Source organism: Camellia sinensis, chromosome 6, assembly GCF_055761805.1.
Source record: "Camellia sinensis isolate YWXY chromosome 6, ASM5576180v1, whole genome shotgun sequence".
Lineage (NCBI taxonomy): Eukaryota > Viridiplantae > Streptophyta > Magnoliopsida > Ericales > Theaceae > Camellia > Camellia sinensis.
The window spans coordinates 179,242,994-179,266,341 of NC_138966.1; the positions used below are offsets into that span (position 1 = coordinate 179,242,994).

The 23,348-nt window shown below is 38.3% G+C and overlaps 2 protein-coding genes and 2 long non-coding RNA genes across 5 annotated transcripts in view; 1 reads left to right on the forward strand and 3 right to left on the reverse strand.

The window, feature by feature from the left end:
- Positions 1-23,348, reverse strand: part of LOC114308592 (1-aminocyclopropane-1-carboxylate oxidase homolog 1) — a 159,022-nt gene that overhangs the window by 21,440 nt on the left and 114,234 nt on the right. The window lies entirely within an intron of this gene.
- The window catches only part of LOC114311358 (uncharacterized), a 218,702-nt gene that overhangs the window by 17,252 nt on the left and 178,102 nt on the right, over positions 1-23,348 (forward strand). The window lies entirely within an intron of this gene.
- Positions 1,148-12,570, reverse strand: LOC114269453 (uncharacterized). Of its 2 annotated transcripts, none has more exons than XR_014333582.1 (5): positions 12,350-12,570; positions 9,694-9,806; positions 9,291-9,410; positions 9,036-9,133; positions 1,148-1,423 (listed from the first exon to the last, which is right to left on the reverse strand). It is a non-coding gene; the product is annotated as an uncharacterized LOC114269453 (long non-coding RNA). The 2 variants fall into 2 exon arrangements; XR_014333581.1 differs by lacking the exon at positions 12,350-12,570 and adding an exon at positions 11,885-12,336.
- Positions 9,914-10,697, reverse strand: LOC145793082 (uncharacterized). Its single transcript, XR_014333583.1, has 3 exons — positions 10,639-10,697; positions 10,477-10,551; positions 9,914-9,955 (listed from the first exon to the last, which is right to left on the reverse strand). It is a non-coding gene; the product is annotated as an uncharacterized LOC145793082 (long non-coding RNA).

The following is a 23,348-nucleotide window of genomic DNA, read 5'->3' on the forward strand; positions in this document are numbered from 1 at the left end:
CAAATGGGGTGATACTTGGTAGTGTGATGCAGCAGTATGTTTTTAGGTGATTTCCTGGTTTGGTTATATCCATTCAGTGCAGAAGTGTAGGATCTGGGTTGTGTAGCTTGAGTTATAGGGCTGCAGTGCATGTCATGGTTCTTCTCTGCTACAGCTCTGGTGTTGCTGGGCTAGTGTTTGGAGGTCAAACAACAGTTCACTAATCTGGAGCTGCTATCAATGGTTCAAACTGCTGCTGTAAACTGCAGATTTGTGATGTTAACTGCAAATTAAAATCCAAACTGCTACTGTATGTCTTTTGGTGGTTGCTGCTAAGTAGCATATTTGGTCTGCTGTTTCACCTCTGTGTGCTTGTTTTGGTTGTGTGGCTGGTGGTATCTTGTTCATGGTCTGAAGTTGGGCATGGTTTTTGTGGCTGCATTGTGCTCACTACAACAAAAAAGGCCTTTGGTGACAGACTGATTTTGTCTCCAAATATCAAAATTTCGTCACTAAAGTGATCTGCGACGAAAAAAATTTGTCACCATGTTCGTGGCCTATACGTCGTCACAGAAAGTACCTGGTTTCGTCACCTATTTTTCATTTTTGGCGACGAAATGTTTCGTCTCCAATTGTTGAATTTTTCGTCCTCTAAAACATCAATTTCGTCACCAAAACTAAATAATATTTTATTTTAATTATTTTTGGCGACGAAATATTTCGTCACCAATGATATGGATTAAGGTGACAAAAAAATTCGTCACTAAAATGAGCAAAAAAGAAAATTATTCAATGACAAAACATATTTTGTCACCAAATATTTCAATTTAACGACAAAATATTCAGCAAATGTGACGAAATTATTTGTTTTGTACTATATCTTTAGTGACAAAATTATTCGTCATGTTTTTTGAAAACTAGTAGCGACATTTTGTAGTTCGTCACTAATAAAAATTAAAAAATTTGAAATTGGGGGTACTATGTTCTTCTAATTTTTTTTCTTTTCAGTAACAATTCCCTGCGCATTTCAATAACCTGTTCAATAAAATATCTATTACAAATCAATACAAAAATCTGTTCATTTTCATAAACATCACAATCGAAATTCAGCACTATCCACAAAAATACAATATGAGCTGCATGCAGATTATAAACATGTCTCCTAATATCCACAAAAAAACGTCTACTAATATCCATAAAAATATAATATCAACCGCATGTAGATTACAAAACACATCTCCTAATATTCAACAAAAAACATGTCTACCAATATCAACAAAAATAAAATATCAAGGGCGGATTACCAAACATGCCCCGTAATACCAACAAAAATATAAAATTTACAACACAACCAAAATACATGTAAGGTAATATGAACAAAAACTCAAAATGAGCTACCATCTGCCCTCCAAATTACCAAACATGTCCATATCAAATCTCGAATCTGCAAAAAAATGAAACACAAAAAAAAAAAAAAAAAAAATGCAAGTTAGACAATTATTATCTTATCCATAAAATATACAATTTAACATACATTTTTCAAATTAGTTTTTAAACTGGGAGTCCCATGCTAATTCCGTAAGTTTCCACAACTCACATTGGTCCCTCCCGAGGTGTTTGAGGTGTTCCTCGGGCCGTCTCGTGGCTGTTGCACGATTTTGGCCTCCAATAGCCTATTTTCAAGCTTAAGTTTGAAAAAGTGCATTTTTTGACTTAGTTTTCAAACCAGGAATCCCGTGCTAGTTCCGTAAGTTTCCACAACTCACATTGGTCCCTTCCGAGGTGTTTGACATGTTCCCCGGGCCGTCTCGTGGTTGTTGCACGATTTTAACCTCCGATGGCTTACTTTTCAAGCTTAAGTGTGAAAAATTCTATTTTTTGACTTAGTTTTCAAACCGGGAGTTCCGTACTAGTTTCGAAAGTTTTCACAACTCACATTGGTCCCTCCTGAGGTGTTTGAGGTGTTCCTTGGGCCGTCTCGTGGCTGTTGCACGATTTTGGCCTCTGGTGGCCTATTTTGAAGTTCAAGTGTGAAAAAGTGAAATTTTGGACTTAGTTTTCAAATCGGGAATCCCGTGCTAGTTTCGTAAGTTTTCACAACTCACATTGGTCCATCCCGAGGTGTTTGAGGTGTTCCCCAGGCCGTCTCGTGGCTGTTGCACGATTTTGGCCTCTGATGGCCTATTTTTGAAGTTTAAGTGTGAAAAAGTGCATTTTTGGACTTAGTTTTCAAATCAAGAATCCCGTGCTACTTCCGTAAGTTTTTAAAACTCACATTGGTCCCTCCCGAGGTGTTTGAGGTGTTACCCAGGCCGTCTCGTGATTGTTACACGATTTTGGCCTCCGATGGCCTACTTTTCAAGCTTAATTGTCGCTGAAAGTGTATTTTTGGACTTAGTTTTCGAACCGGGAGTCCCGTGCTAGTTCTGTAAGTTTCCACAACTCACATTTGTCTTTCCTGAGGTGTTTGAGGTGTTTCCCAGGCCATCTCGCAGCTGTTGCACGATTTTGGCCTCCGATGGCCTATTTTTCAAGATTAAGTGTGAAAAAGTGTATTTTTGGACTTAGTTTTCAATCCGGGAGTCCCATGCTAGTTCCGCAAGTTTCCACAACTCACATTGGTCTGTCCCGAGGTGTTTGAAGTGTTTCCTGGGCAGCCTCGTGGCTGTTGCACGATTTTGGCCACTGAAGGCCTATTTTCAAGCTGAAATGTGAAAAAGTACATTTTTGGACTTAGTTATCAAACTGGGAGTCCCGTGCCAGTTCCATAAGTTTCCACAGCTCACATTGATCCCTCCCGAGGTGTTTGTGGTGTTCCCGGGCCGTCTCGTGGCTGTTGCACGATTTTGGCCTCCAATGGCCTATTTTCAAGCTTAAGTGTGAAAAAGTGCATTTTTTGGCTTAGTTTTGAAACCGGGAGTCCCGTGTTAGTTCCGTAAGTTTTCACAACTCACATTGTTCCCTCCCGAGGTGTTTGACGTGTTTCCCGGGCCGTCTCGTGGTTGTCGCACGATTTTAACCTCCGATGGCTTAGTTTTCAAGCTTAAGTGTGAAAAATTAGATTTTTTGACTTAGTTTTCAAACCGGGAGTTCCGTACTAGTTCTGAAAGTTTCCACAACTCACATTGGTCCCTCCTGAGGTATTTGAGGTGTTCCCCGGGCCATCTCGTGGCTGTTGCACAATTTTGGCCTTCGGTGGCCTATTTTGAAGCTCAAGTGTGAAAAAGTGCAATTTGGACTTAGTTTTCAAACCGGGAGTCCCGTGCTAGTTCCGTAAGTTTTCAGAACTCACATTGGTCCATCCCGAGGTGTTTGAGGTGTTCCCCAGGCCATCACATGGTTGTTGCATGATTTTGGCCTCCGATGGTCATATTTTGAAATTTAAGTGTGAAAAAGTGCATTTTTGGACTTAGTTTTCAAACCGAGAATCTCGTGCTACTATAACAACCCCAACCTCTGATTAATGTTAATCCGTACTCAATTATGTCTGATGGTAATTTAGGAAGGATTTGGGATTAATTTGCATTTGTATTGCATTATCTTTGTGTTTTTATCTATTTGCCATAAAATGATTTGTTCATGTGTTGTGTTTTAAATTGCGAATTGAAAGCCTTATCGGCGTCCGAGTCAGAAATTGACTTGATATATGTGCTAGTTAGGATTTATAAAATTTTATGGTAGGTTTAATTAAAATTCGGTTCGGTACAATTAAATTAAATAAAATAATGCTAGGTTAAACATAGGTTAGTTGAATGCAAGTAATTACATTTTTGCTCCTAAGTGGGCCACTTTGTTCAATCTTGATTAGGAGCTTTTGATACATATCTCAGCCATTCTTTCTTAGACTCAAAACTGTGAGAAAGAGGGAGAGTGAGAGAAGCTTGGTTTCATCAAGAATTTGGCTTGGAAATCTGAGGATTTGTAGAAGAACTACACAATTGAGTTAGCACACCTTGAACTCAAAACTTAAGGTAGGAGATTCCCCTTTCAATTATGAATTTAAGATTAATTCTTACATGGTTCATGGAAGATTGGAGTTTAAAGTCTAGAATTGGTTTTAAGAGTTGGATTTGAGAGTGAATTCATGCATGCATGCACATATTCTTGGATTTTGGAGTTGTTCTTCATGAATTTCCACATGCATGTCCACATTTTTGTTATAGTCCATGAATTCATCCTATTCTTGAGCTTAATCTTGCTTTGGATCATGTTTTGGAGCATTAGAAGTCATGAGAATTCATGCATGTTACATTTAAGTTATGTTCTTGAAGTTTTATTTGAAATTGTGTTTAATTGACTCATCTTTGGGCTTTGATTTTACAAATTGATCTTTGAAACATCTTATACTATGAGTTTACAAGTGTTTTTCAGAAAATGAGCCCAAAGGGTTGAGATTTGAGGTGTTGAATGCTTGATTTGAGCTTGGTGATCAAATTTGGAATTTCCAGAAATTTGATCCACGCTCGAGTGTGGGACTTTATGCTCGAGCGTGAACTCTGAGTACGTGCACTCCGTTCGAGCGTGGAAGTATATGCTCGAGCGTGAAATGCATATACCCAGAAGTTTGTGGGTTTTACAGTCCGCTCGAGTGGGGGAATATACGCTCGAGCGAGGGTCTGAGTCTCACGCTCGAGCGTTGGTCGAGCGCCCGTCCAGCGTGAAAATCATGCATCCAGCATTTTTTTTCATGAGTTTACAGTACGCTCGAGCGAGGATATTCACGCTCGACCGAAGCTTCATTGTTTGCATGTCCGCTCGAGCGAGGGAAGCCACGCTCGAGCGTGGACCTTATTTTCAGCAAATCTTGAGAAATGTTTTTCAACGCATTCTTGCATCCTCATTCCATCCTAGGCATTTCTAAGCCATGTTTAAGACTCCATAATGAGGATTAAGGGTTAGAAACACACTAAGAGCAAACGACATAAGTTATGTACAATTCGAACGTGTATTTCAAGTGTGTGTTCGTATGTGTGTTCATGTAGGTCACGCGCCTCAGAACAAGTGAAGGGCCGCCTTACCATCTAGTTAGGGTTACCAATCATCTGTGAGTAATAACTTTGTAAAATTATGTTTAATGTTAAGTATTTTCTGAATATTATGATACGAAATAATTAGTTCTCTAAAATGCCATGCTACGTTTGAAATGAATGAATAGTTGTCCAAAATTCTGAAAGTTATTCGTGGCATCCTTAGCATCATCTGATATGCGTCCCTTTATGGGTCATCAGGTCCCTTTATGGGTCATCAGAAACGTCTCTGTGCACATAAGTTATCAGAATGCCTTCAAGGCCGTCCCTTTATGGGCCATCGGATTTGTTAACGCTAAGGGATGTACCATATATGATTGATTATATGCAAAATCTGAATATGGAAATGATTATGAATATGTATATGAATCTGTTTCTGATAAGAATTTGATTTCTAACTCTGTGATGGATATCATTCATTAAATCCTTTACTCTGTTATTATTCGCTGGGCTTTAGCTCACAGTTTATATTATGTATGTAGGTGAGCCGGCGTGTGACCAGGGCCAGAGCTGACGGCCTTTTGTTCTGTTTTGTCAACCAACCGTTGTGCCTCTCGAGAAGGTTCCGAACGAAGCCTAAAGCCATGGCTGTTTTTTGTATTCATGCTAGTCTTTGTGTATGCTCTGTAAAGTCAGGTCTTGGGAAGTACATTCTGTGAATACCTTGTAAATATTGTGTATCTGGACTGGCATGTTTATGTATATATAAATAAGTTTTGAAATATTCTATCCCATGTACGTTATTACAGCTCATTGGACCTTGTCTATTTTGTATTAATGCTTCCGCAGCCCCTTATTATTTGTTAATCTGTTCAGAGGCCTTTGGTAATCCACGGATTACTGGCCGGTTACGGTGCTAAACCTACAGGGGCGAGTTTGGGTCATGACAGCTATTTTCGTAAGTTTCCACAACTCACATTGGTCCCTCCTGAGGTGTTTGAAGTGTTACCCAGGCCGTCTCGTGGTTGTTACACGATTTTGGCCTCCGATGGCCTATTTTTCAAGCTTAATTGTCGTTGAAAGTGCATTTTTGGGCTTAGTTTTCGAACCGAGAGTCCTGTGCTAATTTTATAAGTTTTCACAACTCACATTAGTCCATCCCGAGGTGTTTGAGGTGTTTCCCAGGCTGTCTCGCTGCTGTTGCACGATTTTGGCCTCCGATGGCCTATTTTTCAAGCTTAAGTGTGAAAAAGTGCATTTTTGGACTTAGTTTTCAATCTGGGAGTCCCGTGCTGGTTCCGCAAGTTTCCACAACTCACATTGGTCCGTCCTGAGGTGTTTGAGGTGTTTCCCGAGCCGCCTCATGGCTGTTGCACGATTTTGGCCCCCGAAGGCCTATTTTCAAGCTTAAGTGTGAAAAAGTGCATTTTTAGACTTAGTTATCAAACCGGGAGTCCCGTGCCAGTTCCGTAAGTTTCCAAAACTCACATTGGTCCCTCCCAAATTTTTTGAGGTGTTCCCCCTTCCGTCTCATGGATGTTGCACGATTTTGGCCTCCAATGACCTATTTTCAAGCTTAAGTGTGAAAAAGTGTATTTTTTGACTTAGTTTTCAAACCGGGAGTCCTGTGCTAGTTCTGTAAGTTTCCACAACTCACATTGGTCCCTCCCGAGGTGTTTGACGTGTTCCCCAGGCCGTCTCGTGGTTGTTGCACAATTTTAACCTCCGATGGCTTAGTTTTCAAGCTTAAGTGTGAAAAATTATATTTTTGACTTAGTTTTCAAACCGGGAGTTCCGTGCTAGTTCCGAAAGTTTCCACAATTCACATTGGTCCCTCCCGAGGTGTTTGAGGTGTTCCCTAGGCCGTCTTGTGGCTGTTGCACGATTTTGGCCTCCGGTGCTAATTTTCAAACCGAGAGCCCCGTGCTAGTTCCGTAAGTTTTCACAACTCACATTGGTCCATCTCGAGGTGTTTGAGGTGTTTCCTGGGCCGTCTTGTGGCTGTTGCATGATTTTGGCCTTCGATGGCCTATTTTTGAAGTTTAAGTGTGAAAAAGTGCATTTTTGGACTTAGTTTTCAAGCCGGGAATCCCGTGCTACTTTCGTAAGTTTCCACAACTCACATTGGTCCCTCCTGAGGTGTTACCCAGGCCGTCTCGTGGCTGTTACTCGATTTTGGCCTCCGATGGCCTATTTTTTAAGCTTAATTGTCACTGAAAGTGTATTTTTGAACTTAGTTTTCGAACCGGGAGTCCTGTGCTAGTTCTGTAAGTTTTCACAACTCACATTTTTCCATCCCGAGATGTTTCCCAGGCTGTCTCGTGGCTATTGCACGATTTTGGCCTCCGATGGCCTATTTTTGAAGCTTAAGTGTGAAAAAGTGCATTTTTGGACTTCGTTTTCAAACCGGGAGTCTCATGTTAGTTCCGTAAGTTTTCACAACTCACATTGGTCCGTCCCGAGGTGTTTAAGGTGTTTCCCAGGCCGTCTTGTGGTTGTTGCACGATTTTGGCCCCTGAAAGCCTATTTTCAAGCTTAAGTGTGAAAAAGTGCATTTTTGGATTTAGTTTTCAAACCGGGAGTCCCGTGCTAGTTCCGTAAGTTTTCACAACTCACATTGGTCCCTCCCGAGCTGTTTGAGGTATTTCCCAGGCCATCTCGTCCCTGTTACACGATTTTGGCCTCCGATGGCCTATTTTTCAAGCTTAATTGTCGTTGAAAGTGCATTTTTGGACTTAGATTTCAATCCAGGAGTCCCGTGCCAGTTCCGTAAGTTTCCACAACTCACATTGGTCCATACCAAGGTGTTTGAGGTGTTTCCCGGGCTGTCTCGTGGCTGTTGCACGATTTTGGCCTCCAATGGCCTATTTTCAAGCTTAAGTGTGAAAAAGTGCATTTTTAGACTTAGTTTTCAAACCGGGAGTCCCGTGCTAGTAAGTTTCCACAACTCACATTGGTCCCTCCCGAGGTGTTTGAGGTATTTCCCGGGCCATCTCGTGGCTGTTACACGATTTTGGCCTCCGATGGCCTATTTTTCAAGCTTAAGTGTGAAAAAGTACATTTTTGGACTTAATTTTCAATCCGGGAGTCCCGTGCTAGTTTCGTAAGTTTTCACAACTCACATTGGTCTATCCCGAGGTGTTTCTCGGGCCGTCTCGTGGCTGTTACATGATTTTGGCCTCCGATGGCCTATTTTTCAAGCTTAAGTATGAAAAAGTGCATTTTTGGACTTAGATTTCAATCCAGGAGTCTCGTTCTAGTTCCATAAGTTTTCAAAACTCACATTGGTCCGTCTCGAGGTGTTTGAGGTGTTTCTCGGGCCGTCTCGTGGCTGTTACACGATTTTGGCCTCCGATAGCCTATTTTTCAAGCTTAAGTGTGAAAAAGTGCATTTTTGGACTTAGATTTCAATCCAGGAGTCCCGTGCTAGTTCTGTAAATTTTCACAACTCACATTGGTCCGTCCCGAGGTGTTTGAGGTGTTTCCCAGGCCGTCTCATGGCTGTTGCACGATTTTGGCCTCCAATGGCCTATTTTTAAGCTTAAGTGTGAAAAAGTACATTTTTAGAATTAGTTTTCAAACTGGGAGTCCCGTGCTAGTTTCATAAGTTTTCACAACTTACATTTGTCCCTCCTAAGGAGTTTGAGGTGTTCCCCAGGCCGTCTCGTGGCTGTTGCACGATTTTGGCCCCCGATTGCCTATTTTGAAGCTTAAGTGCAAAAAAGTGCTTTTTTCGACTTAGTTTTCAAATCGGAAGTCCTGTGCTAGTTCCGCAAGTTTTCTTAACTTGCGTTGGTCCCTCCCGAGGTTTTTGAGGTGTTACCCGGGCCGTCTCGTGGCTGTTGCATGATTTTGACCCTCGATGGCCTATTTTCAAGCTTAAGTGTGAAAAGTATTCTTCGTTATTATGAACTATGAATCACATGTTAGCCTTGTGTCCTAAAAGCCAATCTAAAAACCATTTGTAATTTCTACCTGGTAATATTGCTGATTTCGAAATAGTATATTTCAAAATGATTATAAAATATCTAAAAAATAATAGCAATTAATAATATAATGGTACAGAAGACGCATTTCATATAATTGAACCTTGTAATGATTTTGGTTTCCAAGGATGCTAAAAGAGGAGTTGAGCTCGCATCGGATTATCCTCAAATATAGAACGATTAACTTAATCTTCTACACAACTGGAACCATACATAGCCCATAAGAGAGTGAAATTTGATATCATCAAAACACAATAATGGACCTAAAAAGGAAATTAGTATGAAAATTGAAGAATAGTATTCCACAACCATTTTCTCAAAGAAAAAAATGACATGTGTACATGTACGATTTACCAACCTACAAAATAATGAAACGTGTGTAGTAGGCCCTATATGTATACATGGTGCTTGTGTGGATCCACAATGAGAGATGAAGAAAACCAGTGCAATTCTCTGCTATGTCACTAGCACCACCAACCTATTAAAAGGATAACAATGCTACAATTGAACAAACACCTTAATAAAAATTTATTTCTGCAGCCAAATAGAGCAAATAAATCAATAGACCGGACTCAATTTATGTCAATAAATTAATTAATTGTGAAAAATAAGACCGAAATTGCAGGTTCTAGAGGATCAAGAGATTCATCATAAAAACATAGAACAATTGAGTGAGCATTACCAAGAGCATTAAATGAAGGAAAGGTAATTATGAGACCAGTTAAATAATTCAATGAAGAAAAAAATTGAGTGAACATTACCCCGAGCATTAAATGCATGGACTCAACTATTTACGAAGAACAATTGCCAAATGACTTTGGATCTCATCATGTTCACTTGAGACCTTGGAATCCAAGACCGTGGAGCCAAACACCTGACAAAAGATCAAAAAGATCCAAATGAGCTGCAGAGACATGGTAATGTTGGAAAAATGTATAACCAATACATTTAAACTGGTCTAGAGCATTAGTACCAACAGTATGTGCCAATCCTATTTGGTATTTAATCCTCTCTATTCATGACCTACATACAAAGAATTCAGATAATCTCTAGAGGACTATATGGCAACAAAGAAAGAAAACAGAGAATGTTGGTGAGGGGACCGCAACAATGCAGACAATATTATGCATAATTGAATCAATGTATATTAATAAAATTTGACACATTAGATGCTATAATCTCTCACAAGATAGAGCAAAATGGATTGTTGTCATAGGGAACAACATAGCTGACAGCTACACGCTAGCATTCATTACAATGGTTAGGTATACATTTAGCGGGTTCAAACTTAGGGGGGTCGGGCCTTTTCTCTTTAGCCTTCGGTGGACCAACACCAATGAGATCTGCTACCTTTCTGGTCTTCCTCACTTGGGTTGCAACTAAAACAGGATCAACATTCCCAATAACGGTTAGTATCCCCTTCTCACTATCCACCGATTTCTGATCAATGCATGTTCATTCAAAATATATATAGCATCATTTTACACATGTCATAGTTCAAAACATAGTAAATTTCGACAAACTTGTCAACCCATTCTTCATACCTTGAAGTTTAGTGACGACTTTAATATATTGCTTTTGCACTTATGGCAGTGAATGTTGACTTTCACCTCTATTTTCTGCATAGAAATGCAAAGAACAAGAGCCGTGAATTTGAAAGAACTAGAATGAATAACAGCAAAATTTCATTAAAAACTAGGCCTTACCTTCACCTCCATGGCAGTGAAAATTATCAAATTGAACTATATGTTCCCTCAACCTAGGATTAATGTTGGAAACCTATTTGTAGGAGTAGGACTGTAAATAATAATAATAATAATTAAATAAAAAATGTCAACTTAGTAAAGAAAGACTTTGACTTTGTTTTTATGATTTTGAATGGTCGAAACCAGAATATAAGGTGGTTGCACATTTAGTTTTTTATTCTTTCATTTTTCCTTTGATACAGGGAAACATGAAGTCTATGATGACATGGAGCAAGTAATAATGTGATGTAAATGTCAAAACCGAGTGGTATGTTTGTGGAATTTTAATAGCTTAGAAAATTCTTGACAGTGATTGTTTCCTTAGAAAATTGTTTGACGGTGATTATTTTCTTGAAGAAGGGTTCAAATCCTCCTCCCGAACAGCTCATGGTATTTTAGTGATGTAGACAAAGAAGTGAATTCCACAGGCCAATTCTTCCTAGGATATGTACTCAAACAACAAAATTAAGGTCACTAATGTCAATGGAGAGAGAGAGAGAGAGAGAGAGAGAGAGAGAGAGAGAGAGAGGGGGATTTTGACAATTCCATTGTATGTATTTTATACCTTTTTACAACAAAAAAAGGGGGGATAGGATTGAATCTGATATGAAAGATTGGCATCTGCTAACAAACCACCACAAATCAGTACTTCAAAAAATTCCATCACTAAATTATAATCTCTCTGTGATATTTGCATAAGCAGATACTATCTTTTGGATTAGTTAAATAATGTTATTATAGTTTCAAATGGATGGATTTGAATGGAATAACTCCGCAATTATAGCTATTTGAAATCATCAAGATATATATAAAGCTAAACATTTTCCCAAACATTTGCAAAAATTTGTCGCCTAAATGAGTTTTTATGATAGACCAAAATGCACAAACCATTCAGACTAAATTAAAGACAAGCTTTGGTATAATCATTATAAACAAATTGCAGACAATAATACCATGCTTAATTGAAGCAATATATATACTAGTACACAAAATTATTAAAATTTGAACACATTAGATGCCATATTCTAGAGACCACACACAAATATGTGTATGGGCAAAAATCTCATGACCGAATGCCTCAAAGAAACCTCATCAAGAATGGACAACAAGAACGCTAACTCATTTGCCTCTCTGTCATTAAGATTTCTAAAGAAATTCAAATTCCAACAGAGACATATAGGATGAAACCATAGAAGCAAATAGACACCTGATGAGACAGAGACAAGCAATGCAAACCAGAGAACAATGAACAAAATAATCCTTGCCCCTTCCAATATCCTCCCAGAAATGCACATGCTCCCCATTACCCACATTGACACCAACAATATGATAAAATTAGACAAGAAATATGCAATTATCCACTGAGACCATTTGTTGTTGTTCTGGTGAATAGATACTCAATTTAAGAAACAACAGATTAGAAAGAAACATGTAGCAGCTTGATACACCCACCAAATCCTAAATACCATATTTTATACTTTTTATTGATATTATTGCCCGTACTGATGTGATACATCAAGTTTCTATTATAAAATATAGATTTATACACACACACATATATATATATATATATATATATAGATTTCTACCAAAGAAAGGGCATACAAATTGACAAACCAAAACAATGAGAACACATATATATGTACATATATATATATAGAAAAGAAGATACCTGGTGCGAAATGGACGGAGATTAGGGCTTCTGGTGGTGCTGCATCAGTGAAGCAAAACGAACAGAGAATAGGGCTTCCGGTGGTGCGATTCGAAAGGAGAGAGAGGGCTTCCGGTGGTGTGATTCGAACGGAGAGAGGGGGTTTCCGGTAGTGCTTGTGTGCATGTGAAAGAGCAAGGAAGAAATCAGTGAGAGGGTTTCACGAGTTCAGACCAGAGAGAGAGAGAGACGAGACTGGGTGAGAGTGAGAGAAAGAGCGCGAGAGAGGAGTGATTTGGGAAGACAAAACAACGTCGTTTTGTCCCCTTAAATTATAAGTGACGAACTTCTATTTGTCTCTGAATTTTTTTTACAATGGTGACGAAATTTTTCATCTCTAATATGGCGCCCAAATTTTCTACCAAAATTTCCAAGGGCGGGAATCTATTCTGCGATGAAAAATAAAATTTAGAGTCGAAAAAAAAATTTGTCACCTATTATTTTATTTATTTTAAACATTTGGTGATGAAATTTTGTTTTTGTCTCCAAAAATAGTACAATTGGAGACAAAATCTTATTTTCATCACTAAAACATGCATATTTGGAGACGAAATATTTTTTCGTCATGTGTCTTCGTCATCATAGACCTTTTTTGTTGTAGTGGCTCTTGGTCTGAAGCCTGGCTGTATGGTCGGAAGTTTGTTCATGCTGCTTTGGAGTTTCATCTGGTTGCCCTGATATGCGTTTTTGTGAGGATGGGCTTGGAGTTACATTCTTATTGTTTTCCTTCTGGTTTTGTTTCTCTCGTTGGTCTCTCACCAATTAGGAGGTTGGAGCTTTTTTAACTCCAAGCTCCTCTTTATTGATGTATCATTCACACCTTGTATGTGTTTTTTCATCAATAAAGTTTTTTCTTTTGTCGATCAAAAAAATAAATAAATATCAATACTCTATTTTTTAATGGTCTGTTGTATGGTTTTTTCTTTTTTGTGCAATTTTTCTCCGTTTGTGCATTGTTATGAAGTAATCAACTCCCCTTCAAAGTTTCCCACATGATTGGATAATACTTCTTCACATATCTTCCGTTTATATATCTCCTATGTGGTTGCCCTTCCAAGGATTCGTTTATGTAAAGGATGTCATATTTCTTCACACCAGTATATCTGTCATGTACAGATGTTTAGTAGTTTTTATTTAGTATCAAAGTCTACATGTTTAGTGTGTAAAGTCAGTCAGCCAAATATTTCTGAAAATATGTCATCTACAATACACAACTGACGTAAAACACTTACTTACCGACCGATATACTGGAAACAACCAGAAAAAGATGCAACATGACATTGTTTGCAGTTTAAAATTTGTGGCACGTTTGCAATTTAAAATTTGTACTTCTTTGTGCCTGTTCACACGTGGATCAACCACAACATGACATGTGCGAAAGTCAACGTCAGAGTCCATCAGTTACACATATGAAAGGGGTTTAGTTTAACTGCACGTGAGGGCCCACATGGTGCAGAAGTTACGAGGATATTGCATGGACTAACTGGGTGGATTGCAGAAATGGTCATTGGCAGAATACAGAGCTTGACCTGAAGATGTGAAGTCTACAATGTGCAGGGACAGTTGGAAACATAATAGTAAGGTGGTTCGACAGGAGAATTACAGCAGTTTGTTTACCACATGAATTCCTGTGGACATGTGGACCCCCCTGTTGGTGCATTATAGTCACTGCTATTTGTTTGTTCTGTCGGAATTTTTTTGATTTATTTTGGACAAAATTATGGCATTCAAAAAAAGTGAACAAACATAATTCATGTGGTAAAAGCGAACAAACATTACTACTTTCAACTTGCATTGTTTGTTCGACAAATATCACATTGCATTGGACAAACATTACTATATTCATTTGGACAAATATCACATTGCATTGTTTGTTCTGTACCCATAACATTGGAATTATGTGTATCACATTACGTACAGGCCACGATAAAAGCAAACAAACATTACTACTTTTTGTCGTTTGTTCCAGTCCGAAACATTGGAATTATGTGTGCAATCAATACGTGTGGGAAATTAGTATTATCACAGCTGCGACCTAAAAAGTTATCACGACAAGCTGATGCAGTAATCCAGTTGTGGTTAGGCATCGAAATTACTCTCGTACTAGCAGGCCATGATAAAATCGCTGCCCTATTTGTTGTAATTGCAATCAATCGCATGCACGAAGAATACTCGCCGATCTTTGAATTATTCACATCCATAACAAAGTCAAGCACCAACTTTCGATTCACAGAATGATGAAACTATGTAAAGAAAGTGAATAACACAAATCAAGTACAGTTACAGTGGTAGAAAATAAACGAATTTATTTCACAATTGGAAATGAAGCGGTAGAATGTACCTTGTGTGGACCGCTGGGTATATCAGGCCGCTGCATGTACTTGATCACAAACATTCCACAGTCGAAAGTGCTACAAATGAAATGTAACATTCAGTTTCTCGTAAATATAAGCAGGTTCATTAAATGAGTCATTCAAGAGTCAAGTCAATATGATGCAGGGTTTGTGGATTACTCGTCCAGCTGTTGTAATGGCCTTTTTTCTAACATGCGGACGTCAAAGGCACGCACGCCTACAGCATATTCATTTCCAAACTGTAGTTGCAGTAAGGCATGCATTGTTTAAACCTGTTGCAAAATGAGACAGTCAGTTTATGTGAAGGATGTGACAGTGTGGAAGTATATTTGTGAAATTCAGCACGACATACCAACATTTTTGCTGCGTTCAGCTTGTTGGTGTCTAGTGTGGCGGGTGCCAATGAGTCAAATAGGTACGCCACACGGTCTACCATATCTATTTTTAGGCACAACCAATGTACTCCTCTATAATTGAAAGGCATGTAAATCTACACAAACACGAGTGAAGACATTGTTTAGAGGGCATGCGAACATGTACGCACTTTCATATTTACATTGACATTCATGTAAATGGGATCGACATTTATATTACCGACATTCATATTAAATCTACTCGCTTCAATGGGATGGACATTCATATTACCTTCTGACATGCATCAAGCACCCCAGTATATTTGTCATGTCTAAAATATGATTTGACGATATTTTCATGGTTCAGAGGTTGAGTTTTTGATTTAGTATCAAAGTCTGCATGTTTGGTGTGTAAAGTTCAGTCAGCCAAAGTTTTCTGAAAATATGTCTTCTACAATACACAACCGACCTAAAACACTTACTTACCGACAGATATACTGGAAAGAACCACGCAGTATGCCTCCCGTCTTTGTGTACTTGCCGCTGTTCGTTAGTCAATTGAACTGTGACCAAGTTGATTGGCTGGAACATTGTAACAGGCAAGGCAACTTGCGAAATAAGGTTTGCAATTTGTTTAAATGTAATACGAAATAACAATGTCCCTACATGGAAATGTCCATCATGCAAATATAGTGGAAATAACATTGTCAGATGCCACGATTTGCAGTGTCGGATAGCCATGCCCCTGGTTTAAGCGTGCGCATGTCACGTCGCGTAGCACATTTGCAAGGCATTTCATGAAGATTCATAGACACGACAATGTCCATACATTAAACGTATACATGAACCAATACGAAGCAACCCACAGCCTAGTAAAACTTAAACGTATTTGGCTTAACTCTACAACATAAGATTAGTTTTTTCTGTTGTAGAACTATGGCAGGTATTCCTGATTCTACTACTCTCCAATCCAATTAAGATTAGTATTAAGTTTTTAAAAAAAAATTAAAAGCAAAAGTTTTAGATATTACAACGTATGACATGTCCAATAGTATTTGCTAAAATAATATGTGAAAATTTAAATGCTCATTTACAGGTGAGCAAGTTAAAAAAAAAAAAAACCACATGTATTTTACAAACTGGAGCCAACAATATCCCAAAATGATCAAAATGGCAAATGTAAGCAGAGTAGAAGAAAATAGGTAGGGAAAATTGCACTTCAGTATAAGTTTTCAAAAAAAATTGCAAATCATTGGTAAACTTTATTAAGTTTCATAATTAAAATTATAAAGTTTTCCATAAATTTGTAAATATTTTGGAAAATATCAGTGATTTGCAATTTTCCCAATAGCTACATGTGTGCAGGATAAGACCAAGAGAAGAAAACTTCAGACAGGAAATTTAGCCAGTGATCTTTCCCTAGGCCACTGCATTAAATTCAAAGAAAATCCTACATACGACATGGATAAACCCATCAAAATCATACAGAATGAAAAATTAAAGAACTGATAGCTACAAAAATCAAATAAACATAACACGACAAATGAAAATTGTGGAATTCAAACTTATTCCACAAATACTACGGAACAGGTTAATTGCGAGTACTAAACTCATCTGTACCGTTCATCTTTTTTGTCGTCAAGTACAGAGTCAACATCTTTGTTTTCGGCCGCTGATAAAACCTCTCTGCTCTCCAGTGTCAACAAGTCCTTCTATCAATATAAACAATCAAGTAACATCAACTCCTCCTATTAATATAAATAATTAACTAACTGAACACTGTTCAAAAAATAAATTTACAAAATACATAACACATCCTTATGCATCTAAAATTGGTGAAGCGATGTCTAACCTCTGAACGGAACCGCTTCTCCAACCTGTGCAGTTTGGACAGGACTTTGTCCGAAATCTGTAAGACAATTGTACAACATTTGTTAGTGCAAACTTGCACTAGAATGACAACTATTAAAATACAACACAAATAATGGTTTCAATTATGATCAGTAATGCTGTCGGCATCAATTGGTAATGAAACATACAAAAGGTGAAGTGATGTGGCGACTTGAGAATTTTTCTGCAGTAAGTCGAGTACTTATTTTGCTATTGTTGCACGAATGCATATCCCCTACGCCTGTGGCTTCAACACCTCTTCCTCTTCCTCTTCCCGTTCGTCTGCCTGTTACAATTTGTCCCGCTCCCAATGTTTGGGCAAGCTTACTAGCAGAAGGATGCACATTGTCTGCTTCTCCTCGCATTGGTGGCAAGGTTTGCAAATCATCAAAGGAAGATAAACTCTCTTTTAAAACGTTCTTGATGGCCAGAAACTGAACTGAAAGAGATTTGCTTTCTTCGCTTGCGTATGTTTCCTCCAAGGCAAGGCCGCGGTTGTTGTGCGTGTCCCCAACTTTTTGGACGGTACGCAACTGTCCAATGTGCATATCAATTATCTCATTGGACAACATTTCATTCACATTATTGTCCTCTCAATCCACCCCCTGTAAATCTTGAAGATTACCCTCATTTGGGCTACCATAATAATTTGGGAAGACCACACCTCCGTCAGGCAACTCAACTCCCACGCTAGGGTCAACACCCTTTTCCTCTGCGCGAGGCAATTGTGCTGTTTCCGATAAACCTTCTAGCACTTGCTGCATCATTTGCTTCATTTCAGCAATATGTGTCTATTCATTAAAAGGTAGTTTCCCAGACAATATAACTGCAACCAGTTCGTTCAGCATTCCTTTGAGTTCACCAATGCTGGAGGATATGTTAATGTTATAATTTCTTTTAGTCGACTCCACCTAATCACACAAAGACATACATTAACTTACTAAGATACTTCATCTTCAAGTAACCTCTGTGAACTGTGTGAAGCATGTGTACTGATTGCTTTTGCTTACCTTTGCATTGTCAACAACTTCCTTCCCTCAAAAATTGAGCAACAAGTCCCTTATTTCCACATTGCTGTGAAGCACTTGCTTCATGGTTTTGCTTCAGTTCACCAATGTCGGACTCAACCTTGCTCAAACGAACTTCATCAATCTGTGCTTTCTGCTTGTTATTGACATGGTGTGCGTCAATTGCGTCATCAATGTCGTGGCTTTCCTTTATTGTTGGATGAAACTCCATCTAACATAGTTGTCAAATCGGGATTCAAATCATGAATGAAAATGGTAATGTACTGAATCGTTAATCGATCTCAACTGTGAATCGCAAAGTTTCGGTCTACTTTCTTAAGTTGCATACAACGTATGTGAACACTTACATATTAAATATATCTAATAAAAATTAATTACTCCATTTGTCTGAAATGAACAAAGAATTTGTTGTAAATGATGCTCATCTGGTGTGGATAAAAACTTCACAATCGATCCCATGTTTACCACTTGACCTTTTCCCATTTAGATAAACAAAGACAAACTTTCAATTACAAACTAACTAACAATAACTCAACGACAATGTTTTGACCTTTTTACAAGGTTAAAAAACCCAAAATCTTCAAGCTTTTCCAAAACTCTGACCTTAGGGCTTAACCAAAATTCATTTGATAACGGAAGTAGTACATAAAATTGAATTTGTAAGGCTACAATATTGTCCAGATGGAAACTTCATGTTTTTCCTGCAAAACTTTGAGTATTTGAGAGTAAATAGGGAGGGACAAAGTGAAAATATGGCATAGGCTAAGGAATGGGTCACTGTTTGTCACTACTTGTCACCTAGTCATAGGAACATAAATTCAGTCTATCACTGTTTCCATAACACAGGTGGGGCAATGCTGTCAAATGTGCACAACGAATGGGTTGATTACCTTATGTTGCTCCAACATTTGCTTCCTTCCCATACGTCGCCGCGTCTCCCATATTTTGGCATCACCCCAATCACTTAGCCGAGGGATGGAGCATGTAGTAGCCGACGTACTCTTACAGAGAGGGGCAAAATGATCCAAGTAAAATAGCTGCATTATAAGGAGGAAAAGATATTTAGTATACAGTTTCGAGCAAAATAATTCGTATTCGTTAACAATGCGGCAAAATGATCCGAGTAAAATAGCTGCATTATAAGGAGGAAAAGATATTTAGTATACAGTTTCGAGCAAAATAATCCGTATTCATTAACAATGCATACAACTTACAACACAATCATATCATGTGTTTATGTGTCTCGATGGTAGAATTCCCATGAAGGTTTCCGGTTAAAAAGATAAGCTCTTTCTGGTTACAAAAATGTGGCCCGTACAAGTATATTTGTTATGTTGTTCAATAACAGGCAAGTTCCTATTTCGCAACGACTGCCATTTTATTAAACCATATGCATAGCAATGGATGAAATATGTAATTAGCATAGTACAAACAAACAACAGTCGATTACGTTATCATTAGAAGGAAAACACATCCAGTTGCCTCACGCTAACCTTTCATCTTATACTTCCGAACACCTTTGACAAGGAATTGCAGTGTCAACTTTGCCCAATTACATGCCCGCATACTAGTCACGTCCTTCACGGCATAAACGAACGACAGGCTTAAGGCGGTCATTGTGGTAGGACACAACATGGCCCCCAACACGTACAGCGCAAACTTCTGCCGAAACTCGTCCTCCGCACCATCACTCTCAGTCAGATAAACTCTTAACTGGTTCAAAGGAATGACTCCCTTAACAGCTCCAACCTCTTTGTAGATATTGGGTTATGCGTCTATTGAACCAGTGAACTGCACGTCATTGCCTTCTGACCGTATACCCAATAAGACATGCACTTCCTCACAGGTGAGCCTCAGGTGACGGCCATGAACAGTCAATGAACACGTGTCGGGATCGAAGTTCTGTACCAACCATTGGCACAAGTTGTGATCTATACGGGTACACTTTAACCTGAGGAGGCCACCGAACCCAATATCAATGACTGCCTACTTTTGTGCTTCGTTACACCGGTTCACGATATCAACAATTGCCTTAAATGATATGCGGACTTGCATTTTACTCTGTAATGTTATTAACGTGAACATTAATACAAAAATTTAACCAATATTGTGTCGATAGCAGGTCCTCCCCAAATGCAGTTATGAAAACATTAAGTACGTAAGTACCTTTGCAGATTTCTTTGTAACTTCTTCGCCCAGTTCCTAGGCATTTGCCTTAGCCATGTCTTGAAACCTCTTCTTCTCATCACAGGGGAGTTCCTTCCACCTTTCCCCAATATCCTTTTGACTCTGTAAGTGTTACACCAACGTGACGCACATACAGGACAAATAAGAACTGTAAGTCCAAAATAATTGTCACTACAAGTTGTATCACTTACAATGTGTGCACATTTTGTGGTATTTACATATGATTACACATACAAATTACTATTTCGCACACATTTGAAATAAAAATGGACATGGACTTTTCCAAATAATCGGAGTTTATAAGAACATGCAATATGGCGTGTATGACTGCTGAGAATCGCTGAATGCAACACAATAGAAGCACATGACTGGCGTGCGCATGGAATAGAAGTCCATACTTTGCTATCACAACAGTCACGTGTTTCCATCAATGTACTCTACATGTCTGCACACTAACCATTTTCGGTCTGGGGTTGTCTGCTTCTTGTCTTTCCTTGAATTGTTGCTGGCTGCAACCGTTGTGAATTTCGGCGTAAGTATATGTTAGATATGGATGGATATATATACATTTATGTACACATATCGCAACCATTGACATTTACGGACCAACTTGTGACACAAACAAATTTGGTCCCAACTACATAATAATGTATCAGTAATGTCCAATTTTCGTTGCTAAAAATATAATAACCATATGATTTCTGCAACAACAATTCGGCTTGTAAGAAATTATTTTGGCCCTTATTTTTGGTCTCTAAAATCTTAATTTCTTGTGAGTACAAAGTGAAATTTGCACAGGCGCAAACTATGAGTACAAAATATGTAATGCACAATTGTGCAAAAATACTATCAGCCATTTTTGACGAGAGGGATTCATACAGTGAGCTGCTTTGAAGGACACGAATCGAACCTGTAAAAAATAAATGGTCCAACTAGCCGCTTTTGACGAGGGGGCTCGGTAATGTCAACCGTTTTGATTCGTGAACCTTCGTCACTTGGCTTCAATGTTTTCCTTTGCCTGTAACAAATATTGACGTAAATGAAATTTTATTGAAGGCCAAATTACATCGGTGGTATGTACGTTTGTGTATTCTATCATCTTCGTCAGTTAACTTTAAAGGCAGTCAATCTTGCCTTGTCATTTCAAAAGTTGTGCCATTTTTGTGAAATTGGTAATGTCATTTTCCGTTGTCACCGAAAATTATTAACTGAAGTGGTTTAGTATAACTCAGTCACTTATGGATTTCACAATTTCTCTCCGCAGAATACGCGACATGTGCCGTATGTGCACATATTCTGCTAAGAAATGGACAGAGTTTTAATCCATTACACGAAAGTCATGGTGCAATTTGAGGCTATCGCAAATGTGTGAAACTCAAATCGCACAACCTCCTAATGACAGTTCATACCACCATAATATGTCCTACACGAACAGACCGTGGAATTTAGTACGTACAGGAAACATATCCTTGCAAACCTAATTGTATGAAATAGTGAACGACATAAACTCACTGTTGCTTCGCATTGTCTAACATATCGCCCATATCTAATTACGATAATTCCTACAAAGAATTTCATGCAATATTGATAAGGATGCAGAAAAAACGTTACGCCCAAATTGTAACAAAACGAAATTCACTGTTAATAACTTACAATGAACGGACCATTCAGTCGTACGTACATTGTATGAGTGGTACTTTTCATTTATTGTTCAAGTATGATATGTTGTCGTTAATTTATGCACCTATGGCATGCCACTGTTTTACGAAAATTAATTGGCCATATGTTGTACTCGGTTTATAGTATTGACGACTTCAAGCCAGAAACAACAACCAATACGCACACTTCAAGCAGGGCCACACCGGACATTCAACCCAAGAGCACCCATACGCAACTTACATTCATGCAAATAAATAAAAAAATCGGCTACACTGCTCAACCAAAACCGTTTGTCACTATGGAACTCCTCAATGGCAATATCAGTTTGTCACCCGTGTAGTTTGTATACCTAATCACACGTATGGTTTCAATGACCTAATGCGGAACAGTTTAATAGTTGAGAAATGGTAATGTCATGCGAGTGGAATGCAGGTCATAATAATAATGTGCTCCGAAAGAAAAAATAGACAAAATCACACATACCCGAGAAAATGGTAAGTGTTACCGTCGGCGAGCTGGCGCAGTCGAAATGGAGAGACAGAGAGACAGACACACAGAGAGTGTGTTACTGGAGATGGACAGCAAAACCGAAATGGAGAGAGAAGGAGGGACAGCAAAGTTGCCGAAATTATATGTGGGAAATGGAAATGAGTTGGTGACATTAGAAAGGCTACGGCATGTGGGTCATCATGAAAAGTACTGCCTCTGTGGGATTTCATACGCTTTGTCTGCCAACTTTGGTTTTTGTTCCAAATTTGGGAGGGAAAAGGAAACGTATGTGACACTACAGATTATAAAGCCAAGTTTGGCATGTGCCCAAAAAGTCAAAAAGTCAAAAAGTTACTCAAAAAGTTAAAAAGTTATTACTATTCACCAAAAGTCAAAAAGTATGGTTACACAACTCCCAATCCTAATTTTTCTCTACACACTAATTTATACAATTTTTTAATACACACGTTTTCATAAAAAGTCAAAAAGTTAACCCAAACAACCATATTTGTTTTCTCAACTTTTTAGTCCAAAAAGTCAAAAAGTACACTTATTTACTTTTTGACTTTTTGTGAAATATGGGTTCTGTTTGGGTTGGGGTTGAATTGATGTGTTAGAGAGGTGATGTGACTTAGGCTTGGTTTGGCATAACCTAAAAAAGTCAAAAAGTCACTATCTTATCACATCATCTTATTTACGTCATATCACCTCTCTACCACATCACTTCAAACCCAATCCATACACAACCCATATTTCATGAAAACTCAAAAAGTGCACTTATTTAGTTTATCCCAAACAACCTCTTAAATAAGATGATGTGATTTAACTAAAAATAGTGATTTTTTTGACTATTTGACTTTTTTAAACATGCCAAACCAGCCCTAAGGTGGTTAGGAAGTTGCTATTTTTATGTTATTTTAGTATTTTCATATTTTTAAATTTATTTTTTTGTGTTTTGAAAGTAATAGATTTTGTTGTAGTTGGATAAGATGTTTGTCAC